The sequence below is a fragment of the Periplaneta americana genome, chromosome 13, assembly GCF_040183065.1.
Source record: "Periplaneta americana isolate PAMFEO1 chromosome 13, P.americana_PAMFEO1_priV1, whole genome shotgun sequence".
Taxonomy (NCBI): domain Eukaryota; kingdom Metazoa; phylum Arthropoda; class Insecta; order Blattodea; family Blattidae; genus Periplaneta; species Periplaneta americana.
The window spans coordinates 29,251,473-29,277,958 of NC_091129.1; the positions used below are offsets into that span (position 1 = coordinate 29,251,473).

Below are 26,486 nucleotides of genomic sequence, written 5' to 3' on the forward strand. Positions count from 1 at the left end.
ATGCCCCTTTTCTCTACCTGATGGGACCGGGGCGCAACTATGCCCACAAAACAGGGACACTTTTTTTATCTGCTGCAGCTTACCTGACCGTGGGGCGTAACTTTGCCCTGCCCGTGTGTACTTGATGTTCAGAATATTACAGTCGAAACCGGTTATAACGACTCCGAAAAGACCGCCAGTTTACGGTCGTTATAGTCGATAGTCGCACAAACCGGTTTTTTTTATTTCTGCTAAAAATTTCATATCTGTTAATTTTAGGCTGCACACTTACATGATTAATAAAAAGTCACACATAATATGGCGATTATAAAATAGGGAAACAAACGTCAGCATCGCGAAGGAATGGGTGTATCACACTCAACGATTTCTACAATTTGGAAGGACAGAGAGAAAATGCAGCCTCTTTTCGAACACAGATGATATATTCAACGCAGATGAAACTGGCTTGTTTTACAATTATGACCGCAGATAAGACACTGAAATTTAAAGGGGAACAGACCACCTAAGAAGTGGCCTGCTTTGTATGAAGGTTACATACAAGCCGCGAATTTTCTTAAGGTAGAGTATCAGTGACGGATCATCAGTGCGGTTTTCGGCGTAATAGATCGACTATTGATCAGATTTTTTGTATTCGACAGATAATGGAGAAAAAATGGGAGTATAAGGGTACAATACATCAGTTATTCATAGATTTCAAAAAGGCATATGACTCGGTTAAGAGGGAAGTATTATATGATATTCTTATTGAATTTGGTATTCCCAAGAAACTAGTCCGATTAATTAAAATGTGTCTCAGTGAAACATACAGCAGAGTCCGTATAGGTCAGTCTCTATCTGATCCTTTTCCAATTCACTGCGGGCTAAAGCAGGGAGATGCACTATCACCTTTACTTTTTAACTTCGCTCTAGAATATGCCATTAGGAAAGTTCAGGATAACAGGCAGGGTTTGGAATTGAACGGGTTACATCAACTTCTTGTCTATGCAGATGACGTGAATATGTTAGGAGAAAATACACAAACGATTAGGGAAAACAAGGAAATTTTACTTGAAGCAAGTAAAGCGATCGGTTTGGAAGTAAATCCCGAAAAGACAAAGTATATGATTATGTCTCGTGACGGGAATATTGTACGAAATGGAAATATAAAAATTGGAGATTTATCCTTCGATGAGGTGGAAAAAATTCAAATGTCTTGGAGCAACAGGAACAAATATAAATGACACTCGGGAGGAAATTAAACGCAGAATAAATATGGGAAATGCGTGTTATTATTCGGCTGAGAAGCTCTTATCATCCAGTCTGCTGTCCAAAAATCTGAAAGTTAGAATTTATAAAACAGTTATATTACCGGTTGTTCTGTATGGTTGTGAAACTTGGACTCTCACTCTGAGAGAGGAACATAGGTTAAGGGTGTTTGAGAATAAGGTGCTTAGGAAAATATTTGGGGCTAAGCGGGATGAAGTTACTGGAGAATGGAGAAAGTTACACAACACAGAACTGCACGCATTGTATGCTTCACCTGACATAATTAGGAACTTAAAATCCAGACGTTTGAGATGGGCAGGGCATGTAGCACGTATGGGCGAATCCAGAAATGCATATAGAGTGTTAGTTGGGAGACCGGAGGGAAAAAGACCTTTAGGGAGGCCGAGACGTAGATGGGAGGATAATATTAAAATGGATTTGAGGGAGGTGGGGTATGATGATAGAGACTGGATTAGTCTTGCACAGGATAGGGACCGATGGCGGGCTTATGTGAGGGCGGCAATGAACCTTCGGGTTCCTTAAAAGCCATTTGTAAGTAAGTAAGTAAGAATATCAGTTACAGGTTAGGTCTGGGTTGTTCAACTTTTGATATGCCCAATATATATATACGCTTTTTGGTAGTATAGCGAATCTCTCGCGTAATGCAAAATGGTAGTGGTACCACTGGGTTTCGTCATCAAAATCATTTTTGTCTGAGAAAATTATCCGTCGGGTATACAAGAAACGAAGATATTTGGGATGCATTTACAGCCAATTGGCTATCTTTTCTTTTGCGACATTTTCCCAGGGATGTTTGCCTTGACTGTTTAACAGACTTACTGATTTGAAATCTACAATCTAACTGAAAACAAGAGCTTGAAAGTAAGTGTTACATTGTTGTCAGCAGTGCTGCCATATTTAGCGATAAGTCGCTAAATCTACGGAATTTTGAATCAGTCTCTCCGACAAATATTGTAAAATACGATTAGCGACTTTTCTGCTGACTTTTATATTCTTCCACTTTTTTCTTTCTCTTAAGTTAAAACATTCAACTGAAGTCATGCACTTCTTAGTTTTAGAAGAGGCACGGCTGCATGACTGAGTAGTCTGATTCATACGTGAAAGCCCAGATCTCATATATTTGTGAAAGATGCTGATTCAATGATTCTCACGGGCTAGGTCTCTCTCTCAATGCTACTGCTCCAACACCCGTAAACGGTGGCAACTTTGACTGACACTGACGAGTCGTGAGTTGCAGCTGATGTAATCTTGGTTCTTTCCCGTAACGCGGAGATTTTCCACTCCGAACCGACCCTAGGAATTTTATGCCAAGCAAATGAAACTGTAGTTTTTTTTTATGGTTTTAATATATCTTAGGCCTAATATATATTTTAAAAGAGTTAGTTTTCACAAAAGAAATTGTGGTCAAACGCTTAGGTGAAAATTTCCACACTTACAATTTATTAGATTTCACAAAAAAAAAAAAATTGTGGTCAAACGCTTAGGCGAAAATTTCCACACTTACAATTTGCCAGAAAGTGTAGTGTCAATGACTGGCTCAAGTGCAGTGTATTCACAATCAGCTGTTCCCACACATTCCACCTCAACATCACAGCCGTCAACAATACAGCCAGACTCCGCAGAAGAGGGTGACGATGAGAAAATGGTATTTTTCTCGGCATATGTATGTTTTTCTTATTTTTATTTAATGATATTTATTGTTAATTTTTAGCGACATTTCTGAGGATTTATTGACAAACTTTGGAGAGATTTAGCTACTTTTTATTGAAAAGTTAGCGAGATTGTAGGGCGGTATGTTGGCAACAGTGGTTCTCAGTAATCCCCAAATACGTAACAAACAAAAATCAACATTGGACGTTATAATCTATAAATTTCTCCGAAAATGTGATAAAAATACGTCGTTTTATACCATAAGTAGTAATAAGCTATGTCGTACTAAGCGATTTTTTAAATACTATGTTTATACAGGATTTAGACGGGACCGTTACATTTCGCCGTTATAGCCAATACGTCGTTAAAAGCGATATCGCTATAAATGGTTTCGACTGTATATCCATGAAATTTTAAAAGAAGTAAGCCGTGGTGGACGGTAAGGCCAAGAGGAGCACGGAATCTACGGCATTTGCTTCAAATTGAACGGAGATATGCAATAATAGACCAACTTAAAAAATGTAGTTATTTGCAGAAATATGTTGTTGACTTGAATATTTAACTCGGAAAAAGTCAAGAATGCGATATCTGCACTCTGCTGACATTTATAAGCAGAATTCTTTTATTGCCTAAAATTCATTTATTTATTTATTTTCTTTTGCAATATTAAATCAACCGGTGGTCTGTTATTAAAAATCGGTTAGCATTTTTTATTATCATTTGTGGTATTTTATATTAATATGAGTGTGTTTTTTAAGTTGGTTATTTAACGGCGCTGTATCAACTACTAGGTTATTTAGCGTCGATGACATTGGTGATAGCGAGATGGTATTTGGCGAGATGAGGCCGAGGATTCGCCATAGATTACCTGGAATTCACCTTACTATTGGGGGAAACCTCGGAAAAAGCCCAACTAGGAAATCAGCCCACGTGGGGATCGAACTCGCGCCCGAACGCAACTTCAGATCGGCAGGCAAGCGCCTTAACCGACTGAGCCACGCCGGTAGTTAGTATGAGTATTACAATCAGTGTTGCCAACCGTACGATCTTTTTTTTTTATTTATTTTTTTAATTGGGTTATTTTACGACGCTGTATCAACATCTAGGTTATTTAGCGTCTGAATGAAATGAAGGTAATAATGCCGGTGAAATGATTCCGGGGTCCAGCACCGAAAGTTACCCAGCATTTGCTCGTATTGGGTTGTGGGAAAACCCGGGAAAAAACCTCAACCAGGTAACTTGCCCCGACCGGGATTCGAACCCGGGCCACCTTAATCAAAACCTTCAGTTAATAAATAAACAAATCACGAATCCTCAGAACCCTCTTTGTCAGCTGTCACGAAAGAACTTATTTTCGATTACTTCCGCCCTCCCTTCTCTTCCATTGGTTTCGTAATCCCTTTTGTAAAACCACAAATATCTAGTCAATTGACATACAGAAAACATCTCCTTTCAACAAACCGTAAGTAAATCTCTAGCTACGTTACATTTTTTCAACAGCTTAATTAAAATATCTACAGTCACAAAATCAAGTAAGTTTTGTCGTCATTTCAGATGCCTCTTACAAGCAAACATTCTGATGGGGGCAGATGAAAAGTTATTTTTTTTTCTTTCGCCATGTTAATGTCAAAACAAGTGCTTGTACAAATTTTGGCCACTCGTACCCAATTACGAGGGCCGTAAAAATAAGTTTCCCTGGGCCGATTACAAAAGAAAACACAATTTCATTGAAAACATGTATTGGAACAGATACAACAACTCTTGAAATATTTTATAACATATTCCTCAATGGAATTGAGACATTTGTCTCACCATGGGATCAACAGAGGTGCAGATGGCTGTCACACACTAGTTCCGATGCCAGGCGGCATAGTTCTACGACACAGGGCTATAAAAGTTGATCCCGTGGTATGACCAATGTCTGAATTGCGGTGGGGAATATATTGAAAAATATCTAAAAAAAAATTGCTGAATCTGTTCCAATAAATATTTCCATGCAATTGTGTTTTCTTTCTGTAAACAACCCCAGGGAAACTTATTTTTACAGCTCTCGTAATTGCGTTCGAGCGATAAAAATTTGTATAAGCACTTGTTTTGACATTGTTAACATGGTGGAAGAAAAAAATTACTTTTTATATGCCTCCATGAGAATGATTGCTTGTTAGATAGAAACATCAAGGTTACGCGGGTACAATGGAAATCTCCGAATACAATTCAACCCAAAAAACCTGAACCAGATAACTTTCTCCGACCGGGATTCGAACCGGGGCCACCTAGTTCGCGGTCAGACGTGCTATAATTCCGATTGACACAAACTAACCAAGTTGAATGACGTTTATACCAACATGTAATAACTATGTCACGAGAGGTTTTTAATGTTTGTTTTAACTCTTGTTTTTAATTTTGTTATATTGTTAATAATGTATGCTCTTAATATTTTAAAATTTAACATATTGTAACATAGTGTCTTGCTTCAACCATGTGTACCATGCTTCAATGGTTTTTGTGTTCATATATTTGTTCATAACAACCTGAAGATGACCTAACAGGGTCCAAAACGTTTGTTAATTAAAATATTTTGTTACAGAACCAACTTTGAATTTAATCGCTCGTGATAACTCGGCATGTCCATATTTTTTTTTCGCCAATTACGTACTAATTAAAAAATAATACGAAGGTTTTAATGCATGCACAATTAGATGTCCAACCGGCACCCATCCAGAATAGTAAACTACCGGTACGGAAGTTTTTCTCATTAGTTACGAGTAGTTCGACTTCGAATTCGTAATGATATTTGTATCGTCTCTACTGTCATAGACACAGAGCAATGATTAGCTACTTGTTTTACCTGAGAGATTATTCCTTCTCATGCTCCTACTGGAGTGACATCTCAATCAGCTGTACCTGACCCCTTTGGCCTCTGGCCTCCGCGTTAACTGCTAGTCTCTTAAACCATGTCGTCAGGGACGCCTGCATATTGCACGCACATGCGCACAACCAAATGTTTTGCCTTCAAACAATCGTCAGTGTCAAGCCTCGTTCACACTTTTCAAGAACTTGAATTCAAGTCACTTGATTCGACGAACTTTAAAAGTGTGAACTATGTTTCAAGTTGACTTGAAATCAATTAACGGCTTGAATTCAAGTTTCAAGTGAAGTTGAACCTCTTTCTACTTTTTACTTGACTTGAAAGAACACTTGAAATAACTTGAAAGCCGGAAACATTATTGCCACGGCATGTGTTCTCCTGTGAGGTCATATAAGTTGGAAGGCACGTGCTATGTCGCGTTGTGTGCACATTATCGCCACGCCATGCCACTTCACACTAAACTTACAATCTGTTCAGTCGCTATTTTATTCAGTAGCTTTCTGTAGCAGAGATGGAAGGTGAATGGGTTAGTAGTTCCAGTAGTTCTTCAGAGTTTGAAGAAGACATCGAAAATGCTCTGGTTGATGCGGATTATAAATTTATTACAATTGATGTAGGCTCTTGCGGCAGAAACAGTGATGGGTGTGTTTTTGCTAATTCACGCTTTGGGAAAAAACTGGAATCTAATACTTTAAATGTGCCACAAAATACTCCATTAGTTGAAAATGGGGAGCCAAAACCACACATAATTGTTGGGGATGAAGCATTTCCACTAAAAAAATATCTTCTGCGTCCATATGGCAGGCACCATTTAGATGGAGACGAAGCAAAAGAGACTTTCAACTATAGACTTTCCCGAGCGAGAAATGTGGTCGAGAATGCATTCGGAATTTTGACTGCTCGGAGAATTTTTCGAAGATATATGGAGGTACAACCGAACATGGTCGATAGAATTGTACTTGCGTCATGCTGCCTGCATAATATGCTATGTAAAGACAATATGTTTGAGCCTGATGTGCAAGCACTTTCACTACCAACCTGTGCCCTAACAAACCTAGACCACTTGAGAAGAAACAGTACACGCGAGTCTTTTCAAGTGCGAGAAACCTTGAAGGAATATTTTAATTCTCTAGGCTCAGTGCCTTGGTAATTAAATGTTGTTCGTCGAGGTAGATCGCAAAATTAAGATTAATGTCTACAGTACAGCTGTTGTAGTCATTGTTAATATGGACTTTTATGTGTATGGTCGCATCTACACTGATGTACCTCCTAAAAAAATAATAATAATAATAATAATAATAATAATAATAATAATAATAATAATAATAAAATAGTAGTAATAATGAGGTTAAGTTGAATTGATGATTTACTTATGGGCTATTCCATATGAAATCGATCAGTAAAAAACCTCGCATTTTTTATACTCAATGTATCACTGTTCTCTACGTACAAAAAAAAGTTTCATTGTATTTAGAAATTTTAAGGTCAATTTTCTCTATATTTCGGTCGATTTGAGATGGAATAGCTCTTGGAAATAAGTTAACATACAGTACTCACCGCTTATATTCATCTCTTTTCCTATTTCCTCCCAAGCTTCTTTTCTTATGTTTAAGTCTCTGTAATTGGATGACTTAAAATTATGCATAAATTCATATTGCCTTACTTTTTCAATGATATATTCCTCCATAATGAACCTGCACGTGCTCTCTACAGTCTAACAATGTCCGGTGCGATAGAAAATCTAACGTGATGGCACGAGTGCTACACAGGAGAGGACGTGGCGTCCGTGGCGTGGGAATAGTGTGATTCTAAGCAACGTAAATAAATGGAGAAAACGAATACCACACATTGAATGCAGAACGTGACAGCACAGGAAATCACATTTCGTGCCGTGCCGTGGCAATAATGTGTTTCTACCTGAAGAGTGTGAACGCCACTTGATAACTTAAATTCAAGGAGAAAAGCGCGGGAATTTAAATTAACAGCTGTTTTAAGAGCGTTAAATTACAGCTGATTGTTTTTTTTTTTGTTCTACTGGGAACGTAAAAATAATAGGAAACAATAGTAAGTGAAATAATGACCAAATATTTGAGTTTCTGAAGTTGTACTCACGAAGGTCTGTGGATTATAGAAACTGCAAAGTTTCGTGACAATGCAAAGGAAGCTTCCAAGGAAGGAAGAGTTCATTGAAAAATTGAACAGCAGAGATTTTAACGTGTATACAGATGAGATAATATCAAAAAGCTATACATCGCTTTAGCAATTTGCTCAATCATTCTTAAACTTGCTTAATCGTGCTATACATCGCTATAGCAATTTGCTCAATCATTCTTGAACTTGCTTATCGTGCTGTACATCGCTTTAGCAATTTGCTCAATCATTCTTAAACTTGCTTAATCGTGCTGTACATCGCTTTAGCAATTTGTGCAATCATTCTTAAACTTGCTTAATCGTGGTGTACATCGCTTTAGCAATTTGCTCAATGATTCTTAAACTTGCTTAATCGTGCTATACATCGCTTTAGCAATTTGCTCAATCATTCTTAAACTTGCTTAATCGTGCTATACATCGCTTTAGCAATTTGCTCAATCATTCTTAAACTTGCTTACTCGTGCTATACATTGCTTTAGCAATTTGCTCAATCATTCTTGAACTTGCTTAATCGTGCTGTACATCGCTTTAGCAATTTGCTCAATCATTCTTAAACTTGCTTAATCGTGCTGTACATCGCTTTAGCAATTTGTGCAATCATTTTTAAACTTGCTTAATCGTGCTGTACATCGCTTTAGCAATTTGTGCAATCATTCTTAAACTTGCTTAATCGTGCTGTACATCGCTTTAGCAATTTGCTCAATCATTCTTAAACTTGCTTAATCGTGCTATACATCGCTTTAGCAATTTGTGCAATCATTCTTAAACTTGCTTAATCGTGCTGTACATCGCTTTAGCAATTTTCTCAATCATTCTTAAACTTGCTCAATCGTGCTATACATCGCTTTAGGAATTTGCTAAATCATTCTTAAACTTGCTTAATCGTGCTGTACATCGCTTTAACAATTGTGCAATCATTCTTAAACTTGCTTAATCGTGCTGTACATCGCAATTTGCTCAATCATTCTTAAACTTGCTTAATCGTGCTGTACATCGCTTTAGCAATTTGCTCAATCATTCTTAAACTTGCTTAATCGTGCTATAAATCGCTTTAGCAATTTGTGCAATCATTCTTAAACTTGCTTAATCGTGCTATACATCGCTTTAGCAATTTGTGCAATCATTCTTGAACTTGCTTAATCGTACTATACATCGCTTTAGCAATTTGTGCAATCATTCTTAAACTTGCTTAATCGTGCTGTACATCGCTTTAGCAATTTGTGCAATCATTCTTAAACTTGCTTAATCGTGGTGTACATCGCAATTTGCTCAATCATTCTTAAACTTGCTTAATCGTGCTATACATCGCTTTAGCAATTTGTGCAATCATTCTTAAACTTGCTTAATCGTGCTGTACATCGCTTTAGCAAATTTGCTCCATCATTCTTAAACTTGCTTAAACATGCTGTACAACGTTTTTGTAATCGTGCTAGATGAGTGTGCGGTATTCATATAAGTTATTAATCATTGGAAAAACATGTTTAAGCAAAAACATTTTCGCTTAAACATGTTTTGCTAGGTACGTGTTTGCCCAGCCTCATAAGCATTGCTTTAAAATGTGATTTCGTTAGTATAATTTTATCTATTTGTCATATATTTTAAGTGTAAATCACGTAGTGATATATTTTTCTATAGAGTACTCTTTGATATTAAAAGCTTTTAACCAAAATGTCGCAATCCTGTGTAATTGCTGTAGCTGTGCTTCCTGTGCAACACTTTTTACTGATTCGTACAAAGAATCCCGTCTTATACATTTCTCGTAATTCTGAAAAAAATTAAGCACAATTCAGCAGATCATTTATTTTATCCTTCCTAACTTTTATGAAATATCTATAAATGCAAATACACTGCCGAGCAAAAAAACACGCAGCACTTGATTAAATTTGAAATATCAAACTATAATACAAATTATAACATTACTGTGTGCTTCTACGGACCTGTTTGTCTTAAGCAAGTATTAATTCATGTTTTGGAAAGTAAAGTATACTCATTGGGTGGTTTATGACACCCTTTTTGCCACTTCCAGTCCCTTACTCTATATTTATTGCTGTGTCATTAAAATTTACAACCCTAAACACAAGCAGCCAAAACAAAGCTACAACACTATTGTTTTCTTTTTATGCTTATAATGGAATTCTGTCATAATGAACTCAGTTTTAAACAATATTTAAGAGAGTTAAGACGCCGTTAAGGCCCAAGAACGCCACTAGAGTGTAGCGTTGGTAGAGAATGACAACAGTTTACGTTATGTGACTCAGGTGTTGCATACATGGCCGCGTAGCTCTTGAAGAGTGTCTGAACCATGGTGACGGACATTCTTTCCTAAAATATCCCACAGATGATCAATTGGGTTAAGATCCGGAGTACGTGATGGCCATTGCATGAGTTGGATCCCTACTTCATTGAGGTACTGGAGGACGTGTACTGTCTTCCAAGAGCACGAAATTGTCACCAATAAATGATGCAAAAGGAAGAATATGTTCCCAAAGGATTTTTTTCATGTAGCGATGGGCAGTAAGAAACTCACCCTCCACAAAGACAAGGTCCATTCGTAGAATAAAACTGATGCCTGCCCACATCATCTCTGAACGGCTATGAAATGCTGTCCTTGATGAAAATTTGCATGGAGAATACCTTTCTCCAGTCCTCTTCAACACTTTTTCTCTTCCATCTGGGGATCTGAGGCAGAACAAAACTGTTCTCCACTGCTCCTCAGCCCATTCCTGATCTTCCTGATGGTGTCACAAACCACCCAATGGGTAGACTTTTCTTCCAAAAACATGAATTAACACTTTCCTAACACAAAGAGGTCCATAGAAGCACGCAGTAATGTTATAATTTGTATTATGGTTTGATATTTCAAATTTATTCAAGTGTTAGAGCAGGTTCGAGTTTTCTAAGTCGAAATCAATAGAAATTTGAGCTTCTATTTTCTAAACATAGGGATCAGTTTATTCCAATAAGGCTTTTTTTCTCTCCTACGGAGGAAAAGCCCGAAGGATTAGACAGCGGCCTGAGAATTATTGTACTTTGCCACTCCTGTTCTGTGAATGATATTTGTAGCCGAACGGTCAACGACTGTAAATGTACTCGCACAACACATTGCACCGTGAAATTAACCCGGGCTACGATATTGACGTTAATGACTTGTTGATTCTCTAACTGAAGGCCAAAAAACTGAAATAACATAAATAACAATAAAAACAGCAGTAGTAAAAGATAATATTCATAATGAAAACAAGTAACCACAAATTCCACAACTAAAATACACCTGAAACGTCTGCAGGAATGTTTCTGACAACGATTTTCTCTCGAAGCACCACTTTTCTTAAACTTCCAGTATTTTTAAGCTCTTTCCTGAAAGAGCATCTCTACGACTGAATTTTCTTCGCAATAAACTCACGATCAACTTTAGAGTCCACCTTACGACAAAATTCCACCAGAGCATCATATCCTGCATTCTTCAGATTTCTGTTCACATAATCCTTTGATTTCACCTTTCACAAAGCCGGATCTATAAATGTCAATAAATTCCGACAAAAAACTCTCTATTAGCATGACGAATGTCGGCCATCAGTTCTTTAACTTTAACATACGTATAGTCTGGGTCAGCTTACTTAATACCGTAAGAGTGAAATGTAACCATTTTTCCCCTACTACTGCATATGTTAGTCAGATAGTGGATTATAATGATTTTCTAACTCTTAGGTTGAATTTTCTTTTACCAACTTCGTTTCGAATTTCGAATACTGACAAATACTACAACTGGGAGTTATTTTCTGTTATCTTGGCAGAAATAACTTCGGTTTACAGTAAAGTAAACTGATGAAAATTCAAGTACCTAGGCTTGTGAATTAATAATTAATTAGTAATACCGGTATCAATTTTAATATCAATTCAGTTCTGTTGCGTTGTGATTCCAATTCAACTCTATATTCAGGTATGCCTAAGTGTAATTAAATGAGAAATATCTTATAGACCTACTTCGTATGAAACATGCACTTAAATATATTTGATATTTTAATTAAATTCTTTCATGTTTAGATTTTTATTAAAATGTCGAAAAGGGAGAAAATACTGTAGCATGGTAGCGACTTCCCCAAGAAAGAAAGTGCTTGTACGTTTTTAAGTAAGCTGTGCATTTTAAAGTGGTGTTCTGTTTTCGGAATTCGTACTAATCATACCACGTGATCAAACTACATTTTTAGGTTAGGTCTCGTGAATCAAATACTGTTTAGTTAAATCAATGAATTTTATGTAGGCAGACAAAATAAATTTTAATATTAGATTATACTAATCCTCATTACCAACATAATATGCGAAAAGTCCAGGAGGAAAATATACCATTTCATAATTTATTGAACCATTTGGAAAACACCTCCTAACATAAAGATGAGATGTGGTAAATAAGTAAGACATTACTTACTTACGGCTTTTAAGGAACCAGCCCGCCATTGGGTCCCTATCCTGAGCAATATTAATTCAGTTTCTATCATCATCATCCACTTCCCTCAAATCCATTTTAATATTATACTCCCATCTGCTTCTCGCCCTCCTCAAAGGTCTTATTCATTCCGGCCTCCCAAGTAACACTCTATATGCATTTATGGATTCGCCCATACGTGCTACATGCCCTGCCCATCTCCAACGTCTGGATTTAATGTTCCTAATTATGTCAGGTGAACAATAAAATGCGTACAGTTCAGCGTTGTGTCACTTTCTCCATTCTCCTGTAACTAAATCCCTTTTAGCCCCAAATATTTTCCTAAGAACCTTATTCTCAAACACCTTTAATCTCTGTTCCTTTCTCAAAGTGCGAGTCCAAGTTTCACAGCCATACAGAACAACCGGTAATATAACTGTTTTATAAATTCTAACTTTCAGAAATTTTTTGACAGCAGACTAGATGACAAGAGCTTCTCAACCGAATAATAACACGCATTTCCCATATTTATTCTGCATTTAATTTCCTCCCGTGTGTCATTTATATTTGTTCCTGTTGCTCCAAGATATTTGAATTTTTCCACCTCTTCGAAGGATAAATCTCCAATTTTTATATTTCCATTTCGTACAATATTCTGGTCACGAGACATAATCATATACTTAGTCTTTTCGGGATTTACTTCCAAATCTGTCGCTTTACTTGGTTCAAGTAGAATTTCCGCGTTTTTCCTAATCGGTTGTGGATTTTCTCCTAACATATTCACGTCATCGGCATAGACAAGAAGTTGATGTAACCCGTTCGATTCCAAACCCTCTCTGTTATCCTGAACTTTCCTAAGGGCATGTTCTAGAGCGAAGTTAAAAAGCAAAGGTGACAGATCTTCTTGCTTTAGCCCGCAGTGAATTGAAAAAGCACCAGATAGAAACTGGCCTATACGGACTCTGCTGTAAGTTTCACTAAGACACATTTTAATTAATCGAACTAGTTTCTTGGGAATACCAAATTCAATAAGATTATTATATAAAACTTCTCTGGTAACCGATTCATATGCCTTTTTGAAATCTATGAATAACTGATGTACTGTACCCTTATACTCCCATTTTTCTCCAATATCTGTCGAATACAAAAAGTCTGATCAATAGTCGATCTATTATGCCTAAAACCACACTGCTGATCCCCAATAATTTCATCTACATATGGAGTTAATCTTCTCAAAAGGATATTCGACAAAATTTTGTAAGACGTCAACAAAAGTGATATTCCTCGAAAGTTACTACAGTTAGTCTTGTCCCCAATCTTAAAAATAGGTACGATTATGGACTCCTTAAATAAGTGAGACAGTGTTATTATTATTATTATTATTATTATTATTATTATTATTATATTTCAGTACGTAGCATTGTGATTTTTTCCCTCTTCGGTGATAAATGGTTTTAGTTGACAACACTGAAGAGACGGCCAAATTAGACTTTTAGGGCCGTATTAAGAGACATTTTTAGCGCGGTCTTTCGGTGGATTATCAACGTTTTTCGTATTCATAAACCAGTGTTAGCGATAGGATATGATTTGAATTATGTACTAGTAACCAGTAAAATTGCCGGGGATAGCTTAGTACGCTCGTAGCGCGTGCTGCGAAATGTCTATGAATACCACCCTTAGGAACTAGACTACACTTACGTGATCCTCACTTTAAATATAAACAACTCTTAGCACGTGGTTTGGCGTGGCGTGTGGCTACTACGCGTCAACTGGTGGGCACATGCCACTCCAGAGGATAGAGCGTCAAAATATCTCTCCGCATTTTATCATGGCGCGTGGCGATAACACTAACAGACACTTTTTCCGCGTGGTTCGAGACACGCCACGATTTTACAGAGAAATGAATGTGTGTGTATGGCTGGCCGGCTATAGACCACATAATCACCGCAGGAATTACATGGATATTAGTAAAAAAAAAAGTCATTACATTTTTTGGGAACTTACAGAGCAGACCTACTGACAATTTATTTTCAGAATAACGTATCGTATGAAGCAATGGGGTGGAATATGAATGAATGAATTATAAAACTATAACATTTAGAAATTCTAATTATTGATTTAATTTGTAGAATTTTTCTTTCTTCTTTTATTATCACAGCAATATTATTACTATTCCTACTACTTACAAACGGGTTTTAAGAGGGTTCGTTGCCGCCTTTACATAAGCAAGCCATCGGTCCCTATCCTAAGCAAGATTAACCCATCATATCCCACCTTCCTCATATCCATTTAAATATTATCCTCCCATCTACGTCTCGGCCTTCTCAAAGGTCTTTTAACCTCAGGTTTTCCAAATACCACTCATCGCATTTCTGGATTCGGCCATACGTACTACATCCCCTTTCCCATCTCAAACATCGGGACTTAATGTTCCTAATTTTGTTAGGTAAAGAATACAATGCGTGCAGTTCTGTTTAGTGTAACTTTCTCCATTCTTCTGTAACTTCATCTCTCTTAGTCCAAATATTGTCATAGGCTTCTTGTTAAAACCCTAGCATATCGCTTGTTAAATTAGCGTTCTCTTGAGTGGACATTTAATAATAATAATAATAATAATAATAATAATAATAATAATAATAATAATAATAATAGTAATAATAATAAGTCACCTTATTCTCGAATAATCTTAACCTCTGTTCTTTCTCAAAATGAGATTCCAAGTTTTACAACCATACAGAACCGGTAATACAACTCTGTTACTATTACATTATTGCTATTATTATTACTATTATATATTATTATTGTTATTATTATTATTATTATTATTATTATTATTATTATTACTTGGGAAATGCCTGATATTATTCGGTTGAGAAGCTTTTGTCATCCACTTTGCTCTGAGAAAACCTGAAAGTAGGTATTTATAAAATAGTTATATTACAGTACCAGTTGGTTTGTATGGTTTTGAAACTTGGACTCTCACTTTGAGAGAGGAACAGACGTTATGGATGTTCGAGAATAAGGTGCTTAGGATAATATTTAGGGCTAAGAGGGATGAAGTTACAGAAGAATGGAGAAAGTTACACAACGCAGAAGTTCACACATTGTATTTTTCACCTGACATAATTAGGAATATTAAATCCAGACGTTTGAGATGGGCAGGGCATGTAGCACGTAAGGGCGAATCCACCAGAAATTCATATAGAGTATTAGTTGGAAGGGCAGAGGAAAAAAGACCTTTGGAGAGGCCGAGACGTAAATGGGAGGATAATATAAAAATGGATTTCAGAGGTGTGGGATATGATGATAGAGACTGGATTAATCTTGCTCAGGATAGCGACCGATGGCGGCAATGAAACTCCAGGTTCTCTAAAAGCCATTTGAAAGTAAGTATTATTATTATTATTATTATTATTATTATTATTATTATTATTATTATTGTTTATTTAAATCCACCACCAACAGAAGCAGGCTTCCAATTACAGGTGACTTACACAGATACATACACAAAATACATAATAATAAGAAAAAAAAGAAACAAACAACACAAACGAAAGAAAGAAAATACATAACGGTAATAGATGCTAGAATATATATTCCAGTTAATATAATGCCAAATGTCAATATAATGATGCAAAATTATTTAAAAACTAGAGTAAAAACATTATAATACACATCTTCATAATTTAAATATCTAAGGAAATACAATTCTTTTTAATATTAGGCCTATATGAAATATGTCAACTGTTAAACTGAAATCTAATTGAGAATCACAGTTTAAAGACAGAGAGTTGTAAGTATTACACATAACAAACAATGGAGAGTTGTTGAAGAAAACTGTTCTAGGAATGGGAATAACAAAAGGTTGCCTATGACGTAATTGTTTTTTTTTTACATCGAACTGAAGGAATTTAAGAAAATCACAGTTATTCAATATACCGTTAAGAGTCTTATAGAGTAAAATTTGACTATTTATTAATCGTCGAGATTTTAATGTTTTGTAATTAAATTCAAAAAGTAACTGATTATATGAAATTTGCTTGTCATAAGACGACACGTGATGTTTTTTAAAATATAAATAACGTAAAAATCTGTTCTGTATCCTTTCTATTTCATATTATTATTATTTACATCATTATCATCATCATTATACATCATACATGACATTAGCCATAAAAGAACATTAACTGAGTTTTTGTATTTTTTTCCATATTGTATTACGAGTACATAATTAAAGAATTCAAGTACGGAATTTTCTGTATTTATTCATGTTTGAAATTATGACTTTGCCTCGGAAAATATAATATCATTGTGCAATATCGCAGTTAATTAAACCAATAAATAAGCCGAACCTGGTCTGGTTAAACGGCTGCAAGGACTACCAACACAAGCAATTGGTTTCGCTGGACGGGATGAATATTTTAATGTACGACTTTTTGGGCTTAAATGAACTTGCCCTGCCGTAATGAGAGTGTTCATTTGATAAACACGTGACACCCTGCGGACCTTTTTCCCGTCGGCGCTTTAAAACTACCTTCACCGCAACAAATATGGTTAGTACAAGTGATGCAACGACACGGATTCAAAAACTCAATTTAGTTTAGTGTATGGGCGGCCAAAGCTTTCGGTAGCAACTGCCACCTGCACAGTGCGTACGTAATTCCTTCAGAGAGTGTGCAGCGTGTTGACACAGATAACGCCTGAGAACTTTGGGGGAGGGGGGGATTTGTACTGATATCTCTATAATTACAAGCTTAACAAAATGTTAATGTATTCATTATTACGTCATCGAATATATTTAAGTTCCTATCAGTGATTTTTCATAATCTTGCAATGTTTTAACGCTAAGCTAGGATAGGCAGTTTTCCAGAAAAAAAAAAGGCACACTTATTAAAGTTGACATGAATCAACATTTTATCTAACGTTCATTATTACTTGTATTCATATAATGTCAGTGAGAAATAAGGTCCAGTTTTATTTATTTTAAAGTAATAAACAGGTTATTTGAGAAACTCATGTCCAAAAACTTAAAATTTTTAGGAGAGATACAAAAACTAAATATTTCCCATGTGAAAATAATTTTATGGAAATATAGCCTATATTTTATTTTTCCCTTGGTTTTACGTTGTAACTACATGTTTCAAGTTCATAATTGACGTTTTAACACAAGTCAGTTCCTCATAAAATTATTTAAATACTTGGGACTTGAGGGCTTGCTCAAATAAAAGATTAAATGTGGAAAGTTATGTCCTTGTTATTGAAGCAGAATGCGATAGAAGCTATTCTATTGTTATAAAGTATTAAAACACATATTATATTTTGATGTCTACAAAAATTATTGGTATCAGTCAATAATAATAATAATAATAATAATAATAATAATAATAATAATCCGTGGCGCTACAGCCCTTGAAGGGCCTAGACCGACCAGGCGGCTGCTGGCCTCACGCCCACATGTCGAAGCAGAGGTGGACGATCATCCAACCAGAATGGAGGTATCGTGTGGTTAGCACGATGATCCTCCCAGCCTTTATAGCTGGCATTCGTAACCGGATTTCGCTACCTATCGTAGCTCCCCAAGCGCATCACGATGCTGGGTGGGCACCGGTCCCATACACTGGCCGAAATTTCATGAGAAAATTTCTTCCCCCATGAGGACACGAACCAGCGCGCATTCCGTAACGCGAGTCCGAGGCAGGATGCCTTAGACCGCGACGCCACGGCGTGGGACATCAGTCAATATTGAAAACAGTTTGTTGATTAGAATTTTCTATTAAATCATTCTTAGGTAATGTTACATAATACAGCACTGTCCAGTTATATAGAATCATACAAATGCTACCAACATATAAATATATAACTTTTAACATTACTTACGTACTGGCTTTTAAGGAACCCGGAGGTTCATTGCCGCCCTTACATAACCCGCCATCGGTTCCTATCCTGAGCAAGATTATTCCAGTCTCTACCATCATATCCCACCTCCCTCAAATCCATTTTAATATTATTTTTCCATTTACGTCTTGGCCTCCCCAAAGGTCTTTTTCCCTCCGGCGTCCCAACTAACACTTTATATGCAATTGTAGATTCGCCCATACTGCTACATGCCCTGCCCATATGAATTTAATGTTCCTAATTATGTCAGGTGAAGAATACAATGCGTGCAGTTCTGCGTTGTGTAACTTTCTCCATTCTCCTGTAACTTCATCCCTCTTAGCTCCAAATATTTTCCTAAGCACCTTATTCTCAAACATCCTTAACCTCTGTTCCTCTCTGAAAGTGAGAGTCAAAGTCTCACAACCATACAGAACAACCGGTAATATTCGTCTGATATTACCTTTGAACTATTTTAACGTATTCCATGGAGATCAACTGTACAATCTGCATAATATTTCTTTGATGAGTGAATTTGCTCTGGAAGTGTTGTTCTTTCCTTCAGGAAACTATAGAGGTCCATGTAAGACAGATTTTTGAAATGATATTTTGATTTAACATCGTCTTTATGGTTTTAACTGAAAACTGATTCCTTTCCAGGTATTCCTGACACAAAACTTACAATCTGAATTATGTTCGTAAAACTAATGTATTTGTCTTTCATAATAAAATAGGAAAAAAAAATAAATATTTTAACAATAATTTAGGCTAACAGGACGCCATTTAAAAAAACGGGACATTTGTCGGCCCGAGCATCCTTTTCTCGGAACAGGGTACAAGAGACTGAAAAAAGGGACAATCCCGTTGAAAACGGGACGTCTGGTCACCCTAAGCCCATCTTAATATCTTCCAAACGGATAGTAAACGATACACGATGTTGTTCCCGTGGAAAATCAAGAGGACAAAGCATGTACTATTATTATTATTTTAGTTGGTTATTTAACGACGCTGTATCAACTACGAGGTATTAGGCCTATTATTATTATTATTATTATTATTATTATTATTACACCGTCTGTGCCTGTATTCTCTCGTGCATTCACTATTCAACATTATATTATTATTTTCGCCTCAGTAAATTCATATTCTGACAATAAGTAAAATGGACATCCTTATGACATGTTAATAGGTTGTATATCCCTTAGAAAGTAACGGTAAATAATGTTTTGTAAGACAAAAATTCCAATGTGAACAATGGGTTCCAATTTATTAATTGTGATTTCAAAGAATCAGCCAACAATATTGATGCAATAAAATGTGCATGTAGGTGAATTGTTCAGTCTTTTCCTTCTCACTTAATTGGGTCTTAGAAACAATTGATGACGTGAATGTCTTGATGCCCCGGTACTCACTGCAGTTGTATTGCATTGTATTTATTAACATTCCATGGTATTTATACATTGCTTCACAGCTAGAATATGGAACAAGTCAAAAAACTTAATACTATTATAAAGTCTTAATTTATAGTCACAGTCTAGATGAAATATATAGGTACAGAAGAGATTTACAATATAGTCTACTAGTACAACACATAGTTTTAGTATCAATTTCATGAAGCGTTGTTGAATGTCATGAATTCACCTACAGAATAGAAGGCGTGAGAAATTAGGTACTTCTTTAATTTGGCCCTAAATAATTTTATGTTTTGGGTTTCATTCTTTATATCAATAGGGAGGCTGTTAAAAATTTTTACTGCCATATAACGCACTCCTTTTTGATAGCACGATGGAGTATGAAAGTCATTTTTTGACGTGTATTTATGCTATGAACTGTTGAATTAGTTACAAAGTTTTCACGATTACGTAAGTGGAGGATTATTAATGAAAAAATATACTGACAAGGCATGAGCATTATTTGTAGTTTTTTTTTAAATAGTCCTACAAGATTCCCTATATTTAGCACCTACTATTATTCTAATTACTTTTTTTTTGTAATAGAAATATACTGTTACTATCTGTGGAATTTCCCCAGAATATTATTCCAAAATTCATTACCGAGTGAAAGTATGCAAAGTATATTGTTTTTAAGGTATTGATATTTACTATCTTTTGCATAGATCTAATAGCAAAACATGCTGAATTTAATTTGGGGCTGTTGTGAGAAGTCAGGGCTATCAGGGCATTCAGGCAATCCTATAGCAGTTTGGATTTTGTCTGGTCCGAAGAAAGTTTCTTTTAAAGCAGAAGTACAGTACAAATACCGCAGTTTTTACCACAGAAGATAGAACTTTAGTTGATGATTGCACCAGAATCTGATAGATATGCAACTGAACACGCTAGTATCTGAGCCTTAACGAGGACAATGAAACAAATTGATTAATTAATTTTCAAAATGTGTGCGGGATAATCCATTTTATTATAACACTTAAAGACCTGGAAAAGAACGAAAAAACATTAACAATAAAAATATTGGCATGCAGATGAAAAAACTGCGCACTGAACCGTTATGACAAAGCGCAAAATTAGACCCCAGCTAAATTAAAATTGTAATGTTAGTGGGCGGACACAAATTGATACATCGCATATCCAGAGCAGCAATTCGCAGCAACTAAATATAAGCTACAGTAAAACCTAGGCTGTACGTAACTGAGGAGAAATAATTTTAAATTACGCACAACTTAGAATTACGTACATTTGGTCTCAAAACTATTCGTCCGGTCACTACTTGCAATGAAAAGGAAGGTGAAAAGTATGGAAGTTAATAAAAGATCATTTTAAAATTAAAATCTGCATTGATTACCATATTAAGACATGACAACATAATGAATATCTCTTAAACAGTGGCTTGTGAAAAACAAATGAAACAAATAACATTTCCTTGGAAAAAGCAGTGTCAAAAATTAATCGTCCACTATAATAAATAATAAATTCACAAGCCTTTAAGGGGAGAGGATGGTATTTTTTGGTGAAAAATGAGTAAATTTAAAAAAATCCTTAAAATACTCTGTGATATATGTGGAATGCATAGCATAACATTTTGTGGGTATTTGTGCCCTTATCAGATGTTGAGTCGCCATTTTTAAACTTCCTGCGTTATGGATTTTTAAATCAGTCGCCCACTTTTATTGTTGTTTACGGTAAATTAAATTTTCAAAAATTTTTTTTTTCTTCTTTAAAATACCCTTTGATATATGTGGAATGCATTGCATAACATTTTGTGGGTATTTGTGCTCTTATCGGATGTTGAGACGTCATTTTTAAACTTCCTGCGCTATGGATTTTTAAATCACACACCCACTTTTATGGGTTTCCAGTAACTTCATTTTTTTTGCTACATTGCCGGACAAAAATGGATATAATTTCTGAACTAGTAAAGATACATGCATGACATTTAGAACACACATTCTTTAGACTATTAGGAAACTTTTCTCTATAACAGAATTTTGTTAATTGATTTAATTTAAAAAATACGTCCGTTTATTTGCAAGAAAGGAAATCAGAAAATTGTTATTAAATTTTAATTGTTTATTTTACAAACGTAGGGACTAATATCAAAATTCTGTTAGATAGTTTGTAGAACATGCTTTTGCAAATACATTGCAAAAAACTGTTTGAATCTATCTTTAAAAATGGTTTAGATATATCGGTTTTAGTACAATCCTGCATTGGATATATTTTTTCAAATTTGGACCCCCAAATAATTTTTTTTTTCAAAATATTTTTATTTGGTTAAGTTGCCACAGCTAAGAGCTCTCTACATAAAAAAAATTAATATTTTACACCAAATAGGAAAAAAGTTTTAAAAAATACCATCCTCTCCCCTTAAATGCATATCAGTACTCTGTGGACTGTCCTTTGGAAGCAATGACTGCTTGAAGTGTTCTTGGCAGTGATTGTCACTTTTGGTCCTATTGTGTTCCATTTTTCAGCGAAACATTGTCTCCAACTGTCTGTACTTGCAACCTGCCTTTTGCTCATTTTGTTTTAAGTTCCGTCCGTAAATGCTCTATCGCATTTAAATCCAAAGACTGGGGAGGTGCAGGGTAGAGTAGCATAAATCGCACTGTTTCCTAAATCCACTGCTAGTTTAAAATAAATTACTGTAGTAATATTGTTACAATCTACCACATGAACTTCCACCATGTCACTTGATTTCTATCACTTCCTTGTGTCAGCAGCGTGGTGACAGTGTATCTAATATAATAGCTCAGGTGGATGTATATTTAGCTAACATTTTGTATATATTATTTTTTTAATATTATTTTAATGTACCGAAGTACATATGATATTTCCATGCAGATATTCTGCGTCATCATACGATGTAAGAGTAAAGGAACGGAGAAAAATTCTCTCCGGCGCCGGGATTTGAACCCGGGTTTTCAGCTCTACGTGCTGATGCTTTGAGCTTAATCTGAGACGATTCTGTCCGACTCCGGGGTGGTATCCGGTGTGGCTTAGTGGATAAAGCATCAGCACGTAGAGCTGAAAACCCGGGTTCAAATCCCGGCGCCGGAGAGAATTTTTCTCCGTTCCTTTACTCTTACATCGTATAACATTTTGTAACTAAATAACGGATTTGTATGCAAAGGAATCCATAATCTTAAGATGTTATTCGTTTAAAGAGATATTAAAGAACATTTAACTTAGTAGGATTTTCGAACATGTGGTGATTATAGGCTAGAATGAAGGAAATAATAACTTATGTTGTAGTTTCTCAATTCGCACCACTTTGTAGGTGCCTAATTCGCACCGGTGCGATATGAGCAACTTTAGCAATTATAGCCGTAGAAAATAAGGCCCCAAAAATTTTAACTGAACGAGGAATGCATCAGGTGGATGCAATATCAAGTGGTGAGAAGGGTGTTAATACACCAAGTGTGTGTTGTACAAGTTCACCAGGTATTTTGTGCCCCCCATGATAATTTTGAAACGTCAAAACAGTGCATCCTACATTGTCAGCTGTTGCTCCTCCAGGATCGTTAGTTGTTTGCTCTGAGTTAGGTTACATGAACAGTGAACTATTTGTCGAATAGCCCAAACATTTTATTTGTCACTCAAAGCTGTCATAGAAAAGAGTGCTGCTTCTGTATATCCACCTATACGGCTCATTCCAAAAATATAGAAGCTAGATTATCTCGAGAAAATGGTGTGCTCCTGTTTCAGCTTCCTCGTCATTATACTCGTAGGCCCAGCCTTTAGATATTTCTATCTTCAAACCATTTCAGACAGCGTATATCATGAAGCAGTTCTTAGATGGCTTCGAAATAATCGCGGAGAAAAGGTGACGCAGTTTACAGTCTGAACTGCCTGGTGAAGCACATGTTAAATGTGTAACAATAAAAAATAAATTGAGGCAGTTTAAATGTTAGGTAATTTATGCTCTATTTTTTAAATTTCATTTGAAGGTGCGTTACTCTCTTTCATTAATTTCAATAAACTTGTAATTTGCATTCATTACATTATTCATATTAAATACTGTTCAATATGTTCAATATTAAAAGCTTTCCTTCATCCTGTTCCCTGCAGTTAAAGAGGTGCGATTTAAGAAACCGCAGGTGCTATTTAGGAAACTAGTTGCTTAAATGGCACCACTGGCAAGTGTTTCGAAAATGTAATTCTAATTAAAAAATATTAAATCAAATTCAAAGATTCTTTTTTACATGAAAAGTAAATGTTCTGGGAATGTATCTCTCTAAAGGAATGCAGAAAATAAAAACTGTATTGTTCAATAAAAATTATAAATGCTAAAGTGGTGCGATATAGGCAACCTTACCCTACTCCGTAGCAGCCATTCCTTACAACCCAAGCAGTGTGCTGAAAAAAGAAGTCGCCATCGTTGCCTAATTTTTGCACACTTGGCGTCACATGCTGTTTTAGGATGTTTAAATACTTCACCTTAGCAATAGTTGTAGCCATTTCATGGTATTCACCTACCCCAGTCTCCGACATGCACTCCCATATCATTATGTATCCTTGCCCTGTTTCATTGAAGGTTGTAGATTCTTAGACTGGAGCTCCTCGTTCTTCTTTCTCCGTACCTGTCACTTGTCAGAGGAATCAAATAAGGGAAAAATTACACTCATCAGTAAATAATACTTGTTTCCAAAATTCAGGTGGCTTGCTAACATATTGCTTTGCAAAATGAAACCTCTTCTTACTGTTCACTTTACTTACCCATGGCTTTTTCCCCGCTTATACGTCCATTCAAACCAGCTTTATGTAACACAGTCTAACTGTTTCGGTGCTGATGTTCTTACCAGTTGAAGATATTACCTCCGACTGAAGTATAGGGTCAGAAACATGAAGGTTTTTCTGCACAGTCCTCACAATGTTTCCCTCTTCACGCGTGTCAGCTTCCTTTGTCGTCCTGTTCTTGATGTAGGCCTATTGATTACGGATGATGTCTTATATCTCACCGGTACTGGTTATTGTTGTTCGCGGTATTCCTGTTTTATTGGCAATTTCTCTTTGACAGTTCCCTTCTTCATGTAGTTGAATAATTCGTTCGCTTCAACAAAGATCCTTTTCTTTGTCTTCATCATTTCGACTCTATTTACTTACAGACATTACTGTCTGACTCACAGACTAGTAGGCTACATCATGAACTAATACACTATATAGCAAACAAGCATAACGAATACTTTTGTGGTACTATACCCTGGAGTATTTAGTGCTTTCTTTATTAACTTTTTTATCAATAGGTCGGATAGACGAATACTTTTGAGACCAATTATATAAATAAGGTTTGAATCTAAAATAATTTTCCAGTGGGTAGGAATCAATTTAACAGAACGTAGGCAGATGGAAGCATTTAAGACTTCTTTTAACTTGTCCAAATATTTTAATCAATAGAAAGTGACCAGATTTGCACTACACATATTTAATGTGCATTTTTTCTTCGATCATGAACTGAGCTTTTAACAAATGTCAACTATTAGTTTTTATATTATTCATGTTTATTACAAACATCTTGCAATTTCAGTTTTTGTTTTGTTAAAATTTTCCTTAACATACTTCACAAATCTAATTTTGTTTTCTAGGGAGTAGCTCTTCTTTTTTTACTTTCACACACATGTTTGCTAGACAGATACTGAGTAACCTGCAAACTATTTTCAAATGTTACTATAGCGTGTAAATTATTTCAGATATACACAAACCGATAATTCCAAGTTAAATTTCATCAGAGCGGACATCTGATACACGTAATGTATTTTTTTTACATTAAAATAATTTTCAAAATATTAGAGTCAACTTTCTTTTTTTGTAATGGGATCCAACTATGTTTTGTATTGCAAATGTTGCGTTAGCTCTGTCTAATAACAATTGATTACTTTACAGACTGTTTCAATGTCACCGGTAAGTGTAAACATAAACAATGTCTGTCGCATCCTTCCTTATGTCTACTTCTTGATGTTGATGTAATTGAAGATCGAAAACACCCATACTGCTGTACACTACCCAATATAACGCTTATTTCTTCAGTTCTGCTAGACAATTGGACGATAACACATCGGCGAAGTATTTCGGAACTCTCTCTAGATGGTTTACGTGTGTGGAGATACATTAAGCTACATTTCACTAGTGTATTGTACAATTAATTGGCATGATTTTTTAAAATATGAAATCAATTTAACCTGTCAATCATTTCTAGACATTTGATTGCACATATTGTTTCTAATTGCACTCCGGATATTTTGTGTTTTGTTTTTGAGAATATTGTAATTGTTAATTTCTCTTATTGTACACTGTTTTATGTCTCACTTCACCATGTGTAACATTTCCACAGTATCAAAATGTACAGTACATTGTGATTGTGATTTAATTGCACAACTCTAACCACAATGGTCCCTTCTCTGTTCGATCCTTGGTCAGACATCGTTTATGTTTACTCTTACCGGTGACATTCAGCAGTCAGTAAAGTAGTCAATTGTTATTATAGACCAGCCATGGCGAGAATGTGACTCGCGAGACATTGTGGTTCGCAGTGATAGCTCTGCATTTCGCTTGCTTCTAACCTCCGCCAACCCCCACCCTCTCACTCACTGGAGTCAAACTCCGTTCCATTTCTATTTGTCTCTGACCTGCGAGTGGCATATGTCTCTCTCGAAACCATATACGAAAGTTCCAAGTAGGATGGGAGGACGCATTTTTTGCTGTCAATATGATGAGAATATTAAATGTATGATTTGTTCACAAGTATTACGAGGAAAACGGTTGTATAACATAAAACGGCATTATACATGTTACTGATGAA

At 35.8% G+C, this 26,486-nt stretch overlaps 2 protein-coding genes across 6 annotated transcripts in view; one reads left to right on the forward strand and one right to left on the reverse strand.

Annotated features, from left to right (window-relative positions):
• galene overlaps nucleotides 1–26,486 on the reverse strand; it is a 758,695-nt gene that overhangs the window by 247,698 nt on the left and 484,511 nt on the right. The gene's annotated exons all lie outside the window — the stretch shown is intronic.
• LOC138711774 (proline-rich proteoglycan 2-like) overlaps nucleotides 1–26,486 on the forward strand; it is a 109,797-nt gene that overhangs the window by 1,074 nt on the left and 82,237 nt on the right. The window lies entirely within an intron of this gene.